Here is a 17,373-nt window from a genome sequence, read left to right as displayed (position 1 = left end):
TCTGTAAATATAGTAATTTCTGTAGTTGGTTAATTTTTAGTTACGAAAAAATGAACCAAGATATAGTCAAGATTTGGCTTAAATGTTGAACGCATAATTACCAAAGAAAATTAAATAATGAGCTTTGTGACACCTTTCAGTTTCGCCAACAGACTGATAAAACCAGTACAAAGGGGGAGGGCCGGGACCGAGGGGGCGGGACGGTGAGAAACGGGAATCGAGCAAGCGCAGAAACAAACAGATGTTAATGGAGGCGTGAAGGCACTTTCCGAACTGTCGTAAAGGCCCCTAGTGTCGTGCTCTCCTCGGTAGGGAAGGAATTGGTTAGGCGGCGGCGGCGGCGGTAGGGGAGCAGCGGCAGTGGCGGCGACCGCTAGCGGGTGTTCGGTCTGCGCAGCGTAGAAACGCCCGCACCTTAAGAGAAGGAGTTCTTGTGGGACCAAATCAGGCATTCTGAACCCACGCCGGCTTAGCTGGGCCGAGTCCAAGCGCTGCCGCACGTACAGTTTTGGTGGCGGTGACAGACACTGCTCTTGACTCTAGGGGCCTGTTAGGCCGACGTCTGAGGCGCAGATCGCTGGCTCTCGACGCATTACTCTTTACGCCTTACATTTCTTCCTTCCTTCCTGGGTCAGTGATTCCCGGACCCTGGAAGAGAAGAGGGTGGCTAATGATTAAGGTGAGGGGAACAGGGGGGAGGGGATCCATTGGAGGCCGCGCGTGCGCGCAACGGGGGAGGGGCCGGCCTGGAGGGGAGAAAGAGGAAGGGCTGCGGCCGCGGAAGGCTGGGGTCGGCGACCGGCCGGTTATCTCTGGCTCAGTGGTGAGTTAGGGTCTGGGTCTCCGCAGACGATTTGTATTTGGGCAAGGCATTCGTCTACCGACACACCCACAGCCACAGTGAGGAAGTGTGGGTGAGGGGATTTCTCTCCCTCTTCCGACTCTCCCTAGAGTCTCAGGATGGGGGCTGAGGACCGAGGCGTAGGAGTGCGATTTGACAATGGAGTGATGAAGGTAACCCGGACCCGGGGAGTTGGAGGGCGCTAAGTCAGCCCTGACGGCTAGGGAGCCGCCTGCTGCTGCTGGGATCAAGGAAACGTAGTCCGCGGAACAGCTGAAATACAGACGCTTCCGATTTTGTATGGAGTTGGCTTGTTGGTCATTTAAAAAGAAGCTGGATGTTTTTACTATTGTCCTTTGATAATTTATCAGAGACAGTGTCAGTGCTGTAGTGGGAATATCTGTTCAGTGCAGCAGAAATGGATTTGTCACAACAGTTCTTAAATAGGTTATAGTAGATGTTTACAGAGGGTATTTCTCAACCCAAGTGTAAGTTTTGATTATTCAAAAAATACCAGGAAGTATAGGGTATTCATTTAATTTGTTCTTGTGTGTAGTGTGGGGTGACTCCATTGTATTGCTGTAAGCTTTCCTGTTTTTTGATTTACGTGCGGCATTAATTTAGAATTCTCTTGAATGGTAAGATGCCAACTTACAGACTGCGTTTTGTAGGAGTTCCTGTAGCTTTTGAACCTGACAATCTAAACTTTATTTCATTCGGTATTTTATTTATAATTTTCTTGTTTTAGGGGCCTCTTCAACTAAAAAGAACAAACTGGGAAAAGATAAGCTAAGGTTCCATTTCCTTTCGCATTTTTGTTGTGTGTGTGTGTGTGTGTGTGAGATGCTTGTAAATGCTTGAATGTGATTTTGAGATTACTATACACAAGTTCTGTAACACTGGACTTAGCTTTATTACAGTAAAGATACACCTTTTGATCGTTTGTTACTGTATGTATTTTTGTAAAAATCTTCATGTCAATATAAGCCACATTGTTTCACCCTAGTCTGGTTATATTTGTGAGGTAAAACAGATGGATAAGAAGGAGGTCCTTTTACTTTTAAAATAATTTTAAGTTGATTTTTTAAAAAGCCTTCATTTATCTTATTTTGGACACTTTCTTGCCATTTAACCTTGGACAAATGACTTTATCATCTCTCTCCTGCTCATTTGTTTGTGACCAAAGATTCACAATAGTATTCTAAGAATTGATGAGGGTGTTTGTAAATTGGTCTAAATAATATTATAGGAAAAAGTAGAAAGAGTGAGTCTCTCATTGTTTATCACGAGTGCTATATCATGTGCAGATCCTTCTGTCACTTTTTAACTTTTGTTTGCTGTCGGTTGGCCACATGTTTGCTAGTTATTTCACCTGACATAGAATTGGTTTTTAAAGAAAGGTATAAACAAAGTGACTCCATTTTGGTGAAAAATGCATTACAACAGAGGTTACACCTTAACGAATTTCACTGTGGTACTCCGTTTCTACAGATTATTGAGAGAGAGCTAGTCTCATGTTTAAGAGAACAGCACCTTGCTTGTATAAAGCTAAGGTATAGTCATGTAGCAGATACTCCTAGTTATTTTACTTTAAAATAAAAAATATAAAAGAAACTAATTGAATCAAACCGTTTAGATGTTTAGATACTTTTTTGTTGTTGTTATGGTTTAAAGAGGGGTTTCTGTATCATGCTTTACTTGAGGCATACTTATGTGCCCTTCTTTTGCCTTTTTCTCCCCTTTTGGGCTAAGACTTCAGTAGGAAATAAAAGAGACTATCTGAAAAACGATAGAAGTTAAAATATGTTATAACCTGACATTAACATTCTATGGGTAACATTATCTTATGAAATAATATAGGACTAGAGACAGAAGATCTAGATTTTAGATCTATCTTTGCTTCCTATACATTAGATCTCCGAGTTTATTGTTAACCCTCCTTAGGCTTCAGGTCTCTCTGTTTAAGTGAGAATTGTAGAATAGATAACTCTGGTTTTCTCTAGGTCCCAAATCTAATGGTTTGTATGTCTAGTTAGGTTTTTGGTATTCGTTTTATTCATCGTAATCGAATCCCCAGAAAGAAATGCTATACAGAAAGCATCAATTCCCTCATGAAATGTGTGTGTGTAAAACCTATGATGAAACTGTGGGCCAGGTGTGGTGGCTGACCCCTGTAATCCCAGCACTTCGGGAGGCCAAGGCGGGTGGATCACTTGAGGTCAGGAGTTCGAGACCACACTGGCCAAAATGGTGAAACCTCATCTCTACTGAAAATATGAAAAATTAGCCGAGCTTAGTGGTATGTGCCTGTAGTTGCAGCTGCTTGGGAAGCTGAGGCAGGAGAATGGCTTAAACCTGGGAGGCGGAGGTTGCAGTAAGCTGAGATTGTGCCTCTCACTGCACTCCAGCTTGGGCAACAGGGCGAGACTGTTTCTCAGACAAACAAACAAACAATGATTGTTGTTCCACATATTATTGTTGTCCCATTGTAGATATTAATTACTCAAGCTTTAATAGCTTTCAGATGGTACTAAAAATGAAATTTTTTTATTACTCCTTGTAACTTTTTAAAAATCATCCTGAATAATTTGTTTTTCTTTCAGAAACCTGTAATTATTGTTCAGTAAAAGTCCACAATTACATTTGGATGTCTTATACCTCTGTTTGCTTCTTTCCTACATCCTACAGATTCTTGGTAACAGCTGGCTCAGGTTTCTACAGGTACTCAATTTATGTCATTACACGAGGAGTGAATTACAAATGTTTAAAGATAAATATTTAGCTGAGGCTGGGGGCGCTTGCTCAAGCCTGTAATCCCAGCACTTTGGGAAACCGAGGCAGGTGGATCATGAGGTCGGGGGTTCGAGACCAGCCAGGCCAATGTGGTGAAACCCTGTCTCTACTAAAAAAAAAAAAATACAAAAATTAGCCAGGCATGGTGGTGGCACGTGCCTGTAATCCCAGCTGCTCGGGAGGCTAAGGCAGAATTGTTTGAACCTGGGAGGTGGAGGTTTCAGTGAGCTGAGATCATGCCACTGCACTCCAACCTGGGTGACAGAGCAAGACTCCGTCTCAAAACAACAACAACAACAACAAAGTCTCCAAATACTTAGCTGAGCTTACATTTTAAAGAGCAGTACTGCATTATTATGTAGATAACATTTATTGAATGTCTCATGTTCTAAGCACAGTCACTGTTCTTCAGTGAAGGCACTCTGCCTTCATGGAGCTGACATTCTGTTGTGTGTGGGGGAACGTAATAAACAGAATGGTTTCAGGTAGTGGTAAGTGCCGTGAGGAAAATAGGACCATGTGATATGGCATGGATGGAAATGGTTTTACTATAGATTGAGTGGTTAGGGAGGGCCTTTTTAGAGGTGGTAATTTGACTTGTGACTACAATTACTAGAAAAAATCAGCCATAGTGACGATTTGGAGGAAGACTGCTACAGATAGCAAGAACAGCAAATGCATTAGATGAGGTTTGATTCTAGAGAATCTACAAATGTAAATTAATTATTTGGTTTGTCTGTTAAGCTTTTCATATTTGCTGCCAGATGATGCAGACAGATTAAAATTATTTTATGTGTAGTAACCAAATATAATATGTTGGTGTTGTTTAAACCCTGACTCAAACCAATTGTAGAAAGTCATTTTTGAAACACTGGGGGAAATCTGAATATGGATGGGTATTATATGATACCAAGGAGTTATTGTAACTTTGTTAGGGATGATAATGGCATTATGTTTATGTAAGAAAATGCCCACTTTTTATTAGTGATAGAGACTGAAGAATTAGGGAGAAAGCTTGCAAATGTCTGGTATTTTATTTTATTTTGTTTTGAGATGGAGTTTCCCTCTTGTTGCCCAAGCTGCAGTACAGTGGCGTGATCTCAGCTCACTGCAGCCTCCACCTCCTGGCTTCAAGCAATTCTACTGCCTCAGGCTCCCGAGTAGCTGGAATTACAGGAGCGCGCCACCATGCCTGCTGACTTACTGTATTTTTAGTAGAAACAGGGTTTCACCATGTTAGCCAGGCTGGTCTTGAACTCCTCATCTCAGGTGATCCACCCGTCTTGGCCTCCCTAAGTGCTGGGAAAGGCGTGAGCCACCGTGCCCAGAGATGTCTGTTATTTTAAACAGATACCAGATAAAAACCAAAAAAAGCAGTGGAGGGAGACGAAATAGATGAAGCAGGTCAGGCACAATCTGGATAATTGTTGGGTTGGGGTGATGGGTACATGGATATTAATAATATTGTTCTCTGCTTTTGTGAGGTTTGAAAATGTTCATATTTTAAAATATATTTTTTTGGCTGGGATCAGTGGCTCATGCCTGTAATCCCAGCACTTTGGGAGGCTCAGGAAGGTGGATTGCTTGAGCCTAGGAGTTCGAGACCAGCCTGGGTAACATGATCAAATTCTGTCTGTACCAAAAAATTACAAAAATTAGACAGGCATAATGACACATGCCTGTAGTCCCAGCTACTGGGGAGGCTGAGGTGAGAGGATGGCTTGAGCCCAGGAGGCAGAGGTTGCCATGAGCTGAGATTGTGCTACTGCACTCCAGCTACTTGGGAGGCTGAGGTGAGAGGATGGCTTGATCCCAGGAGGCAGAGGTTGCAATGAGTCGAGATTGTGCCACTGTACTCCATCCAACCTGGGTGACAAAGCCAGCAGACCCTATCTCAAATGAGTAAATGAAATACAGTAAAATAATATTTTTTTGAAAATGTTCATTTGTATTTAAGCTGGACATGGTGGTGCACACACCTGTAATCCTAGCACTTTGGGAGGCTGAGACAGGTGGCTCACCTGAGGTCAGGAATTTGAGACCAGCCTGCCCAGCCTGCCCAACATGGCAAAACCCTGTCTTTACCAAAAAATACAAAAAGTAGGTGGGCATGGTGGCGGGTGGTTGTAATCCCAGCTACTCGGGAGGTTGAGGCGGAAGAATGACTTGAATCCAAGAGGTAGAGGTTGCAGTGAGCCAAGATTGCGCCACTGCACTCCAGTCTGGGTGACAGAGTAAGATTCCATTTCAAGAAGAAAAAGAAAATGTTCAATCATATTTAAAAATGTTTTAAAATAATTTGTAAAAGTGGCCAGGTGAAATAGCTCACGCCTGTAATCCCAGCACTTTGGGAGGCCGAGGCGAGTGGATCGGGACCAGCCTGGCCAACATGGCGAAACCTTGTCTCTACTAAAAACACAAAAATAAAGAAAATAAAAATACAAATACAAAAATTAGCTGGATGTGGTGGTGGGTGCCTATAATCCCAGCTACTTGGGAGGCTGAGATAGGAGAATCGCTTGAACCCAGGAGGTGGAGGTTGCTGTGAGCTGAGATTGTGCCACTGCGCTCCAACCTGGGTGACAGAATGAGACTCTGTCTCAAAAAAAAATTTGTAAAAGTACCATATTTGTCTCTTCCCTCCCCCGTTTCTTTTCATTTTGATAAAATACAGTATTTTGTTCCTATTTGTAAATGTTCAGTATTTATTCAACAAACAGGAGTGTTGTATTTCAGGCACTGTGCCAGTGCTTGAGTTACAACAAAAGGCAGGCTCTTAACACCTGCCTGTAAGGGGCTTATGGCTTGCTGGTGGAAAGGAGAGTTCAGCAGTGTGGATTGTGTTAACATGGAAAAGATTTCTGTATTTTCCTGAGGGCATACAGGATTAGCATCTTAGTTTAGTATGTATGTGGTTGGATTCTTAAAAAATATTTTTCCTTCTCTACAGAATACAAAATTTAAGAAATTCTGTATATGGCTAGGTGTCAAGTCTGAATCAGTGTTGTAGTCATTTTCCTTATTCATATGTACTATAGGGCACTCGAATAAATTATTCTCTTTTGACATCCCAATTTGTTGTTACTTTAATTAATTAATTTTGTTTTTGGACAGAGTCTTACTCTGTGGCCCAGGCTGGCGTGCAGTGGTCCCATCTTGGCTCATTGTCACCTCCACCTCCCAGGTTCAAGTGATTCTCCTGACTCAGCCTTCCAAGTGGCTGGAGTTAGAGGTGCACGCCACCACGCCTAGCTTATATTTTATATTTTTGGTAGAGACGGGGTTTCATTATGTTGGCCAGGCTGATCTTGAACTCCTGACCTCAAGTGATCCACCCGCCTTGGCCTCCCAATGTGCTGGGATTACAGTCGTGAGCCACCATGCCCGGCTACTTAAATATTTTATTTTGACATAATTTCAACCTTACAGAAAGATTTGAAAAATAGTACTGAGAACTCCTGAATACCCATTATTCAGATTCACCAATTTTTAATGTTGTCATACTTGCCTTCTTATTTTCTCTCTCTCTCTCTTTTTTTTTTTTTTTGAGATGGAGTCTTGCTGTGTTGCCCAGGCTGGAGTGCAGTGGTGCGATCTCGGCTCGCTGTAACCTCTGTCTCCGAGGTTCAAGTGATTCTCCTGCCTCAGCCTCCTAAGTAGCTGAGATTACAGGTGCCCGCCACCATGCCCAGCTAATTTTTGTATTTTAGTTAGAGACGAGGTTTCACCATCTTGGCCAGGCTGGTCTCAAATCCCTGACCTCAAGTGATCAGCCTACTTCAGCCTCCCAAAGTGCTGGGACTATAGGCATGAGCCACTGTGTCTGGCCCCTTATTCTCTTTTGAATCATTTAAAAGGAAGTTGCTTACATTATGCCCATTACATTACATTATGCCTATTTGTTTCTACATATTCACTGTGTATTGTGTTCTTTTGCATTATCACTGCACCAGTTACCAAATTCAGGAAATTTAACTTTGATAATATTAATCTACAGCTCATTTTCCAGTTTTGTCAAATTGTCCCAATAATAGCATTTATCCCTTTACAGCATTTTCCTCATAGGAGCCAGTTCAGGATCACAAAATGCATTTAGTTTTCATATCTCTTTAGTCTCCTGTAATGTGGAACAGTGCACCTAATAAGCAATCTGTGGGGATAACTTTGAGATAGTGCAGATACTCTGCTCCTCATCAGATCATCCTGTTCCTCATCACTCCCCACATCCCCCAAGGCCCATGTAGCATCCATTGATGTTTCTTGCGTATACTCATCTTTACTCTGATGGTTGGAAAGGGTTTATTTTGTAACTCATCCATTTTCTTCACTAATGGACATTCTTTTATAAGGGAGAGACATTCTTTTATCTGATTAATATAGAATCGTGTGTTCCCTGTTTTATTCAGTGGGTTATAACCCATTGTTACCTTTATTTTGATGTTCAAATTGTCCCAGATTTGTCCATTAGGAGCCTTCCCACATGGGCTCCTGTATCTTTTTAACATGCCCTCTTTTTTGCTTTTGAGACGGAGTCTCACTCTGTTGCCCCAGGCCAGAGTGCAAGTGGCGCGATCTTGGCTCACTGCAACCTCCGCCTTCCAGGTTCAAGCAATTCTCTGCCTCAGCCTCCCAAGTAGCTGAGATTATAGGCATCCGCCACCACCCCTGGCTAATTTTTGTATTTTTAGTAGAGACGGGGTTTCACCATCTTGGCCAGGCTGGTCTTGAACTCCTGACTTCGTGATCTCCTGCCTTGGCCTCCCAAAGTGCTGGGATTACAGGCATGAGCCTCCATGCCCAGCCTTTTATTAAAAAAAGTATTTCCTGTGTTTCTGGCACAGCAAGATGTTGCAGGCGCATCTTATTTCTTTCCTGTGTCAGTCTTGGAATGAACCATTTTCCATGGAATCCTGGTTAATTTTAGTGGGCAATCCAGTTTGGTGTTGTGTTATTTATATACAGGAAGAACCTCTTTTACTGCATCAGGAAATCGCTAGGAAACTAAATTTAAATTAGATTTTTGGTAGTAAGTTTATATTTCTTTGAAGATTTTATGAAATAATCACCTAAGATTCAGCAATTTATTGTCATAAAGCAATTTTTTTCTTGTTTTGTTTTTCAAATACAGGACGAGTTATGTTCTGATACGTTCTTAATTGTGATCATGTGAAATGAAGAAAAGATTGTGTGTGTTTAGCCACTTAACTGTTTATTAAAAAAGTAAAGTTTATACTTTTAACTGTTTTTAACTAAGTCATCAGACATTCTAATCTGAAGAAAACTGTTGCTTTTCAATGAAGTTTAAAATGAATTTTAAAAATTGGGCTGGATGTGGTAGCTGACACCTGTAATCCCAGCACTTTGGGAGGCCAAGGCAGATGGATCACTTGAGGCCAGGAGTTGCAGATTAGTCAGGCCAACCTGGTTAAACCCCGCCTCTACTAAAAAATACAAAAAAAGTAGCCAAGCGGGGTGGTACATGCCTGTAATCCCAGCTACTCAGGTGGCTGGGGCAGGAGAATCGCTTGAACCTGGGAAGTGGAGGTTGCAGTAAACTGTACTCCAGCCTGGGCAACAGAGCAAGACTCTGAAATAAATAAATAAATAGTTATAAAACAGAATTTCTGTATGTGATTGAAAACTCACCAGTACATTCTTTTTTTTCCCCCGGGCAGTTACTCTTACATCTTGGTATATTTCTTCGCCGGTTTCTCACCTGTGTATGGATATTTGCTTTATTTACTTACTCAACCTAACTTAATATGTGTTTTTTTCAAAGTAATATTTTGAATATTTTAAATTTTCAACTAATTAATATCTGTACACGGTTTTAAAAGTCAGTTTCAAAAGACTTATAATGAAAAAAGTGGTTTCCTATGCCACTCTCCTAATCCCCTAGTTGTACTGGTTAAACAGAAACATTTAGCTCTCAAAAGTTATTTTTCGGGCCGGGCGCGGTGGCTCAAGCCTGTAATCCCAGCACTTTGGGAGGCTGAGACGGGCAGATCACGAGGTCAGGAGATCGAGACCACACTGGCTAAGACGGTGAAACCCCGTCTCTACTAAAAACTACAAAAAAACTAGCCGGGCGAGGTGGCGGCGCCTGTAGTCCCAGCTACCCGGGAGGCTGAGGCAGGAGAATGGCGTGAACCCGGGAGGCGGAGCTTGCAGTGAGCTGAGATCAGGCCACAGCACTCCAGCCTGGGTGACAGAGCGAGACTGCGTTTCAAAAAAAAAAAAAAAAAGTTATTTTTCTAGTCTATACCTTTATATTTCTTAGTAGTATGTTTATATTTCTCTGTATTATGTACTTATATTTCTACTAATATGCTTAATTTCTACTTTTAATCTCAGTTTAAATGTCTTTAAGTTAATTTTTTTAGAGAAAATATATACAAAGTGTACCAAATTTATACGGTAAAGAGAATGTACAGGGAAAAAAAACAAGGCTCCTTGCCATTCTTGTCTTCCTATGTCCCAAGTCTTTTCTCTGAAGTTGTATCTCTTTCCTCCTATATTTTATGTGTACATCCAGTGTAGTGGTTCTCAGAGTGTGGTCTCTGGACTCTTGAGGTGGCTCTTCAAGTGTTCAGGAGGTCTACCAGGTTGAAACTATTTCAGAATAATACCAAGTTCTCGTTTTTTATGTAACTGATACGAGCATCAGTTGACATTTGCACTGATGGTACAAAAAACAATGGTGCATTAAACTACTGGCCCTGTAGCACAAATCAAGACAGTGGCCAAGCTGCATTAATAATCACTATATTTGTCGTGACTACAGTTTGCAGTTAAAAACAAAAACAAAAAAAGAGGGCTGGGCATGGTGGCTCATGCCTGTAATCCTAGCACTTTGGGAGGCTAAGGCAAGTACATCACGCGGTCAAGAGATCAAGACCATCCTGGCCAACATGGTGAAACCCCATCTCTACTAAAAATACAAAATTAGCAGGGCGTGGTGGCACATGCCTGTATTTCCAGCTACTTGGGAGGCTGAGGCAGGAGGATGGCTTGAACCCAGAAGGCAGAGGTTGCAGTGAGCCGAGATTGCACCACTGCACTCCAGCCTGGTGACAGTGTGAAAGTGTTTCCAAAAAAAAAAAAAAAAAAAAAACAATAAAAATTGTTAATTTATTAATGTTGATTCTTGAGCACATGTGTTTTTTATATTCCATGTGACAAAATGGGATGTTTTGTTTTTTTTTAACTTTAAGTTCAGGGCTATAAGTGCAGGTTTGTTACATAGGTAAACTTGTGTCACAGGTTCTATTGTACAGATTGTTTCATCACCCAGGTATTAAGCCTAGTACCCATTAGTTATTTTTCCTTATCCTCTCCCTCCTCCCACCCTCCACCCTCTGAAAGATTCCAGTGAGTGTTCTTCCCCTCAGTGTGTTCTTATGTTCTTGGGAAGGTTGTTATAGGGTCTTCCGCTGCATACCACAGTGTGATGCTTATTTTGAGAAAAGAACTTGTTTGATTTAGTTATAAACTAGATTAGCAAACTAGTCACTTTTTTCATGGAACACATTTTTACTTGAAAGAAGCAAACTGTATTTATGTGAACTTGGATATTTTTACGTATTTTCTCAAAAATAAATGAAGTGAGCCTTTCACTTCAAGAAAAACAAATGACAGAATTTATTGCCGAGATAAAATTCAGACTTTCAAGCAAAAATTAGAATTGTGGAAAACTCCTATCAGTCACTGTAATTTTGGCAGTTTCTCAGGACTTTGCAATGAGATTGGTTGTGATATTAACAAATGATTTTTTTTGCTTTTTTTTTACTGTTACATAATGAAATGTGTCATGTTTGAAAGAGGTACATAACTTGGTGAAACAATATTTTTCAGATGACAGTGATGTTACAAAGTCATGTCTGGGTGAAAGGTCTATGTAAAGTGCAGTATCGAACCGTTGATTTTTCACTGAGATAGTACGAGGTTTCACTGATATGGTTTCAGATTCCACATTGCAATTAAGTTCAAGCTGCCTTTGTAAAGTATTGGGGTAGTATCAAAGAGGAATAACACCCACACTTACCTGAAAAGGTTATTAAAAATACTACTCCCTTTTTCAACTACATATTTGTGTGAAACTGGATTTTCTTATAATTTAACCAGAACAGCATATCATGATAGATTGAATACAGATGGAGATTTGACAATCCGGCTTTCTTCTGTTAAGCTAGCCATTAGAGAGATTTGCAAAAAATGTGTAGTATTATTACCACTCATTAAGTTTTTGAAAGTATTTTAATAAAAGTTACTTTTATTAGATATGGTGGGTTTGCAGTGTTTTTTGTTGTTGTTGTTGTTGTTGTTGTTGTTGTTTTGAGATGGAGTCACACTCTGTCACCCAGGCTGGAGTGCAGTGGTGGAATCTCAGTTCACTGCAACCTTGGCCTCCCAGGTTCAAGCGATTCTGCTACCTCAGCCTCCTGAGTAGCTGGGATTACAGGCATGCACCATCACACCTGGCTAATTTTTGTATTTTTAGTAGAGACAGAGTTTCACTATGTTGCCCAGGCTGGTCTTGAACTCCTGACCTCAAGTCATCCACCCACCTCAGCCTCCTCAAGTGCTGGGATTACAGGTGTGAGCCACCGCATCTGGCCTATTACTGCAGTTTTAAAATAATACATTTTAAAGCATTTATGAGTTATACTTTCTAATAGGGTAAGCATATTAGTTCGTATAAATACCTGAACTGGGTAATTTATAAAGAAAAGGGGTTTCATTGGCTGAAGTTTCCATAGGCTGTATAGGAAGTGTGGCAGCATCTGCTTCTGGGGAGACCTCAGGGAGCTTTTACTCATGGTAGAGGGCAAAGCAAGAGTCGGTGTCTTACATGGCAGGAGCAGGAGAGAAGGGGGAGGTGCCACATAATTTTAAACAACCAGATCTCATGAGAAGTCCATAATGAGAACAGCACCAAAGGGATGGTGTGAACCATTAGAAACTGCCCCAATAATCCAGTCACGTCCCAGCAGGCCCCACCTCCAACAATGGGAATTACACTTTGACCTGAGATTTGGGTGAGGACACAGATCCAGACCATATCAGTAAGTATCAATACATATAAAAGCTTTTTCAAATCTTCCAATGATTTTTGTTTCCTTTTTTTTTAAGTCAGGGTCTGTCTCTCATACCCAGGCTAGAGTGCAGTGGTGAGATCTTAGTTCACTACATTCTTTGCTTCCTGGGCTCAGGCAGTCCTCCCACCTAAGCCTCCGAAGTAGCTGGGACTACAAGCATGTACCACCACACTTGGCTTATTTTTCTATTTTTAGTAGAGACGGGTTTCACCATGTTTTCCAGGCTGGTCTCAAACTCCTGGGCCCGAGCAATCCATAGTGCCTGGCCAATTTTTAAGATTATGGAGGTCCTCAGGAATGAGTGCAGTGGCTCACATCTGTAATCCCGGCACTTTGGGAGGCCGAGGCAGGTCGATCACCTGAGGTCAGGAGTTCGAGACCAACCTGGCCAACATGGGGAAACCCTGTCTCTACTAAAAATACAGAACAGCCGGGTGTGGTGGCGGGCACCTATAATCCCAGCTATTCAGGGAGTATGAGGCACGACAATCGCTTGAACTGGGAGGCAGATGTTTCAGTGAGCCGAGATCGCACCACTCCGCTTCAGCCTGTGTGGCAGAGCTGGACTCTGTCTCAAAAAAAAAAAAAAAAAGATAACTGCTGCTCCAGAGGATTAATCAATTTTTGATGAGCCTGCTATTCTCCTTTCACCCCATCTTTCAGTTATGTCAGAATTTTTGATTATTTTAAACAACAATTCCGCAAATGCCTATTGAAAGCCAAATATGTGTTCTAAGCTTTTGGGCACATAGTAGTGATCAAAACAAAATCTCTGCTCTGGTGAGGAAACAAATTTTGTGGATGGTGATTATGGAAATAAGTGACCTGGAAAAGGAAGCTAGAGGGTTGGGTTAACTTTATATTTTTATTTTTTTGCCTTTCCACGAAAATTTTGATGTTGGTATTGACTACTAATGTGGTAAGGTGCTCAGGGAAGGTATCATGGATAAGGAAACATTTGAACACAGATGTAAAGGAAGTGAATGAGTGAGCCTCGTGGTTATCTGGGGGAAGAGCATTGAAGGCAGTGTGACTAGCCGTAGCGTGCTTGACCTGCTTGAGAAATAGCCTAGAAACGATTGGGGCTTTCGTGGAGTAGGTGAGGAGAATGGTAGTCTCTGAGAACAGAGGTATCAGGGGCTCATGTTCTTCAGTTATATGAAATACTTATATTACCTTGGGTAACTTCTTAGCCATTTTTTACCTCTCTTCTCTTTTCTGGATTTCCTGTCAGTCAGGTAACAGGATTCTATTGCCATCTCTACTTTACCTGCTGTTAGTTCCTATTTTTGTTGTTGATTTAAAAAAAGAATTCCTTTTACTATCAATTTAGTGGGGATTGGAGGGAGATTTGAGATAAAGGTCTTGTATAACGTACCATGTTGTTAAAAGATGTGAACTTCTGCTTTTGATAATCATGATAATTTTACCAGAAAAAAGTTATATTAGTGATAGGGAACTGGGCTGTCCACATTTGGTGAATAGGTTCGCTTTAGAAAGCCTAAGTCTATTTCGACAGCTAGGGTCTTTAATAGAAAATACTTAATACTTTTATTAAGTCAAGAAAATCATGTGATATAAGATTTGTTACACGACACCTACAAAAGCTATATTATCATGGGATTTTATTTTTTATGAAATCATGTTTAAAGAACTAGATACAGTAGTCCTCCCTTATCCATGAAGGATGCAGTCCAAGACCCCCAGTAGATGCTTACAACCACAACATGCATACCTTTTATAAAGTTTAATTTACAAATTGGGCAGAGTAAGATGTTAATAGCAAAAAATTACAACTATATTCAATAAAAATTATGTGAATGTGTTCTTTCTCTCAAAATATTATACTCACCCTTCTTGTGATGATGGAAAATGATGATAAAATGGCAAAGTGAGGTTAATGACTTGGGCACTGTGTAGGCGTTCGTAAGCGTTTAAAGCTTATGAGCTGTTTATTTCTGGAGTTTTTTCTTTAATATTTTTGGACCATGTTGACCATAGGTAAGTGAAACTATAGGCAATAAATTGTGGTTAAGGGGAGACTACTGTATAGTATTGGTTAAAACTCACCATTCTGTTTTCTTGACTGTCTTCCTGCCGTTTCTCTGGTGTATCCTTATCCTTATTCTCCACTTGAAATTTTACTTTTAAAGGTCAGCTCTTAAACTTCTTTCAGTTTTTTCCTTTAGAATTAATAGCTGTCCCTTCTATGTTCCCATAGTATTTGGTACTTATTTGTAGCAGTTACCATGTTTTATTAGAACATTCTTCTACTGTGAGGGCCAAGTTCCTGAAAATCTCCATGGTAAATATGGTAAGTATGGTTGAGTAACGTATGTAACATATGTAATAATCTTACGTAAAAGTAGTCATGGGAACTGAAGTTCTGAGTGAAAGCCCTCATAGCTGTGTGTGTAATTAAAAAAAAAAAAGAGAGTGACCAAACTCGACAAGTTCCCTACAGGCTCTACCTGATCTGGCCCTGACTACCTCTGATCTCATTGTGTGCCATTTCCCTTTCCTTATACTTCCCTTCTTTCAGTTCTTTGCACCTGTTAGGCATCTTCCTGTCACATAGTCTTTCCTATTTTTTCTCTCCCAGGAATACTCTTCCTCCAGAATTGTGTGGCTTGACTGACTAGTGGCTATGATTCATGTTTTTAGCTTCTTAGAGAGGATCCTGTTGATAGTCAGCCTTTACCATTTGTTTTGTTTTCTTTCTTTCCTTTTTGTAATAAGGTCTCATTATGTTGCCAGTGCTGGATTGCAGTGGCTATTCACAGGTGCTATTATAGCTTACTGCAGCCTTGAACTCCTGGCCTCAAGTGATCCTACTACCTGTTTTATTTTCTTTTTTCTTTTTTTTGAGACAAGGTCTCACTCTGTTGCCCAGGGTGGAGTGCAGTGGCTCAATGTCAGCTCACTGCAACCTCTGCCTCCCGGGCTCAAGCGATCCTCCCACCTCAGCCTCCTGAGTAGCTGGGACGGGCATGTACCACCACACCCAACTAAGTTTTTGTAGAGACATGCTTTTGCCCTGTGGCCCAGGCTGGTCTGGAACTCCTGAGCTCAAGCCCTCTGCCCACCTCGACCTCCCAAAATTCTGGGATTGCAGGCGTAAGCCAGTACGCCTGGTCTTTTTCTTTTTGTTTTTTGAGACAGGGTCTGGCTCTGTTGCCCAGACTAGAGTGCAGCGGCATGATCCCTACTTACTGCAACCTCCACCTCCTAGGCTCAAATCATTCTCCCACCTCAGCTTCTCAAGTAGCTGGGACTACAGGTGCCTGCTACCACACCCGGCTCATTTTTTAAAAAATATTTTTTGTAGAGACAGGGTTTTGCTATGTTGCCCACGCTGGTCTTGAACTCCTGAGCTCAAGCGATCTGCCTGCCTCAGCCTCCCAAAGTGCTGGAATTACAGGTGTGAGCCACTGCATGTGACCTGTTTTCTTAATAGCATGTTTTGCTCTAAAATTACCTTGGTTTTTTTTGGTCTCTCATTTGCATGTAATTTCCATGAGAGCAAAGACTTTCAATGTCCTGTTCATGGCTGATGCCAGTGCCTAAAACAAGTGCCTAGCTCTTTATAGGCTTTCAATAAGTATTTATTGAATGAGAACCATAAATGAATAAGTGATAGCTAAGGTATTGTCAGTGTTATTGTATCTTCTAAAATATTAATAAGCTACTGTAAAATTAATTTCTGTTTCCTGAGTGACTTTTCTAGGTTTTGTTCTCATTCCAGATGCTTGGGATGGAAGAAGTTTGAATGACCTATCCTGTGTGTATCCTCCTTGCCATAGCTGAATTGATCTTTTTGAAACCCTCTTCCCAGACTCTTGGGTTTATTTATTTTATTCCAGTATGAATGTGTGTTTTTTCCCTCATAGATGGCAGTTCTGGATTAGTAGTTTTAAGGTCTTGACTTTGTTTTTAGTTATCTGTCTTTAACAAGCTTCAATTTAAAATATTCCTTCTTTTCTCTCCCAATTATCTTTACTGATCCTCAGTTGTCTCTTTTTATTATCTCCAACAGAAGAAACTTGTTGTTTAGGTTTACTGAAACTAACAGTCTGAAGATTGCAAAAAAGTATACAGGTAAATAAATGTGCATAGATGAGACTTAACGTGTACAAGAATTCACATTAGGATTAGGATTACTATTTTTATCTAGAATGTGAAATTTGTTAGGAAAGGGTAGCACTTTTCTATCTTTTTATCACCTTGATCAGTGACTTATAGGAAAAATTCAAACCAAAAAAGGTTTGTTAAATAGAGTAGCTGACATCAGCATACAGGATAATGAATTCTTGGTTTCCCCAAACCGGTATTCTAGAGTTGTTTAATATCTTGGCATTTTTTGTTTCTTGCAACAAGAATTTTCACTTCACTGTCTGAATATACTGATCCAAGGAAAGCAAAAATGGCATTTAGTCAGAGATAACCTTGGAAATCCCTAAAGTTGCCCTTAAAACATACAGTATAAATATGCAGTCTCTGAAAGTCCAGCACTTCCCATTTTCCCTCCCCTATTGGAACAAATCATGTTTTCATTGTTAAATATCAGAGAAAGAGTAAGTTTGTGTATATGGCCTATAATGGGGGAAAAATAAATGGCTCCAAAGATTAGAATCTGACAAC

The 17,373-nt window shown here is 40.8% G+C and overlaps 1 protein-coding gene across 10 annotated transcripts in view; it reads left to right on the top strand.

Moving 5' to 3' along the window:
- Positions 1 to 290: 290 nt before the first annotated feature.
- RNF111 (ring finger protein 111) overlaps positions 291 to 17,373 on the top strand; it is a 113,205-nt gene continuing 96,122 nt past the window's right edge. For 4 of the 10 annotated variants that reach the window (XM_023228612.2, XM_023228608.2, XM_023228610.2 and 1 more), the window contains exon 1: positions 292 to 679. The gene's annotated coding sequence lies outside the window, so the exon portion shown is untranslated. Of the gene's footprint in view, positions 680 to 747; positions 1,015 to 17,373 lie in introns of those variants that run through there. The other 6 variants (XM_023228609.2, XM_023228614.1, XM_023228613.2 and 3 more) reach the window with 4 other exon arrangements.

The sequence above is a fragment of the Piliocolobus tephrosceles genome, chromosome 6, assembly GCF_002776525.5.
Source record: "Piliocolobus tephrosceles isolate RC106 chromosome 6, ASM277652v3, whole genome shotgun sequence".
Taxonomy (NCBI): Eukaryota; Metazoa; Chordata; class Mammalia; order Primates; family Cercopithecidae; genus Piliocolobus; species Piliocolobus tephrosceles.
This window is presented reverse-complemented; position numbering and strand designations above follow the sequence as displayed.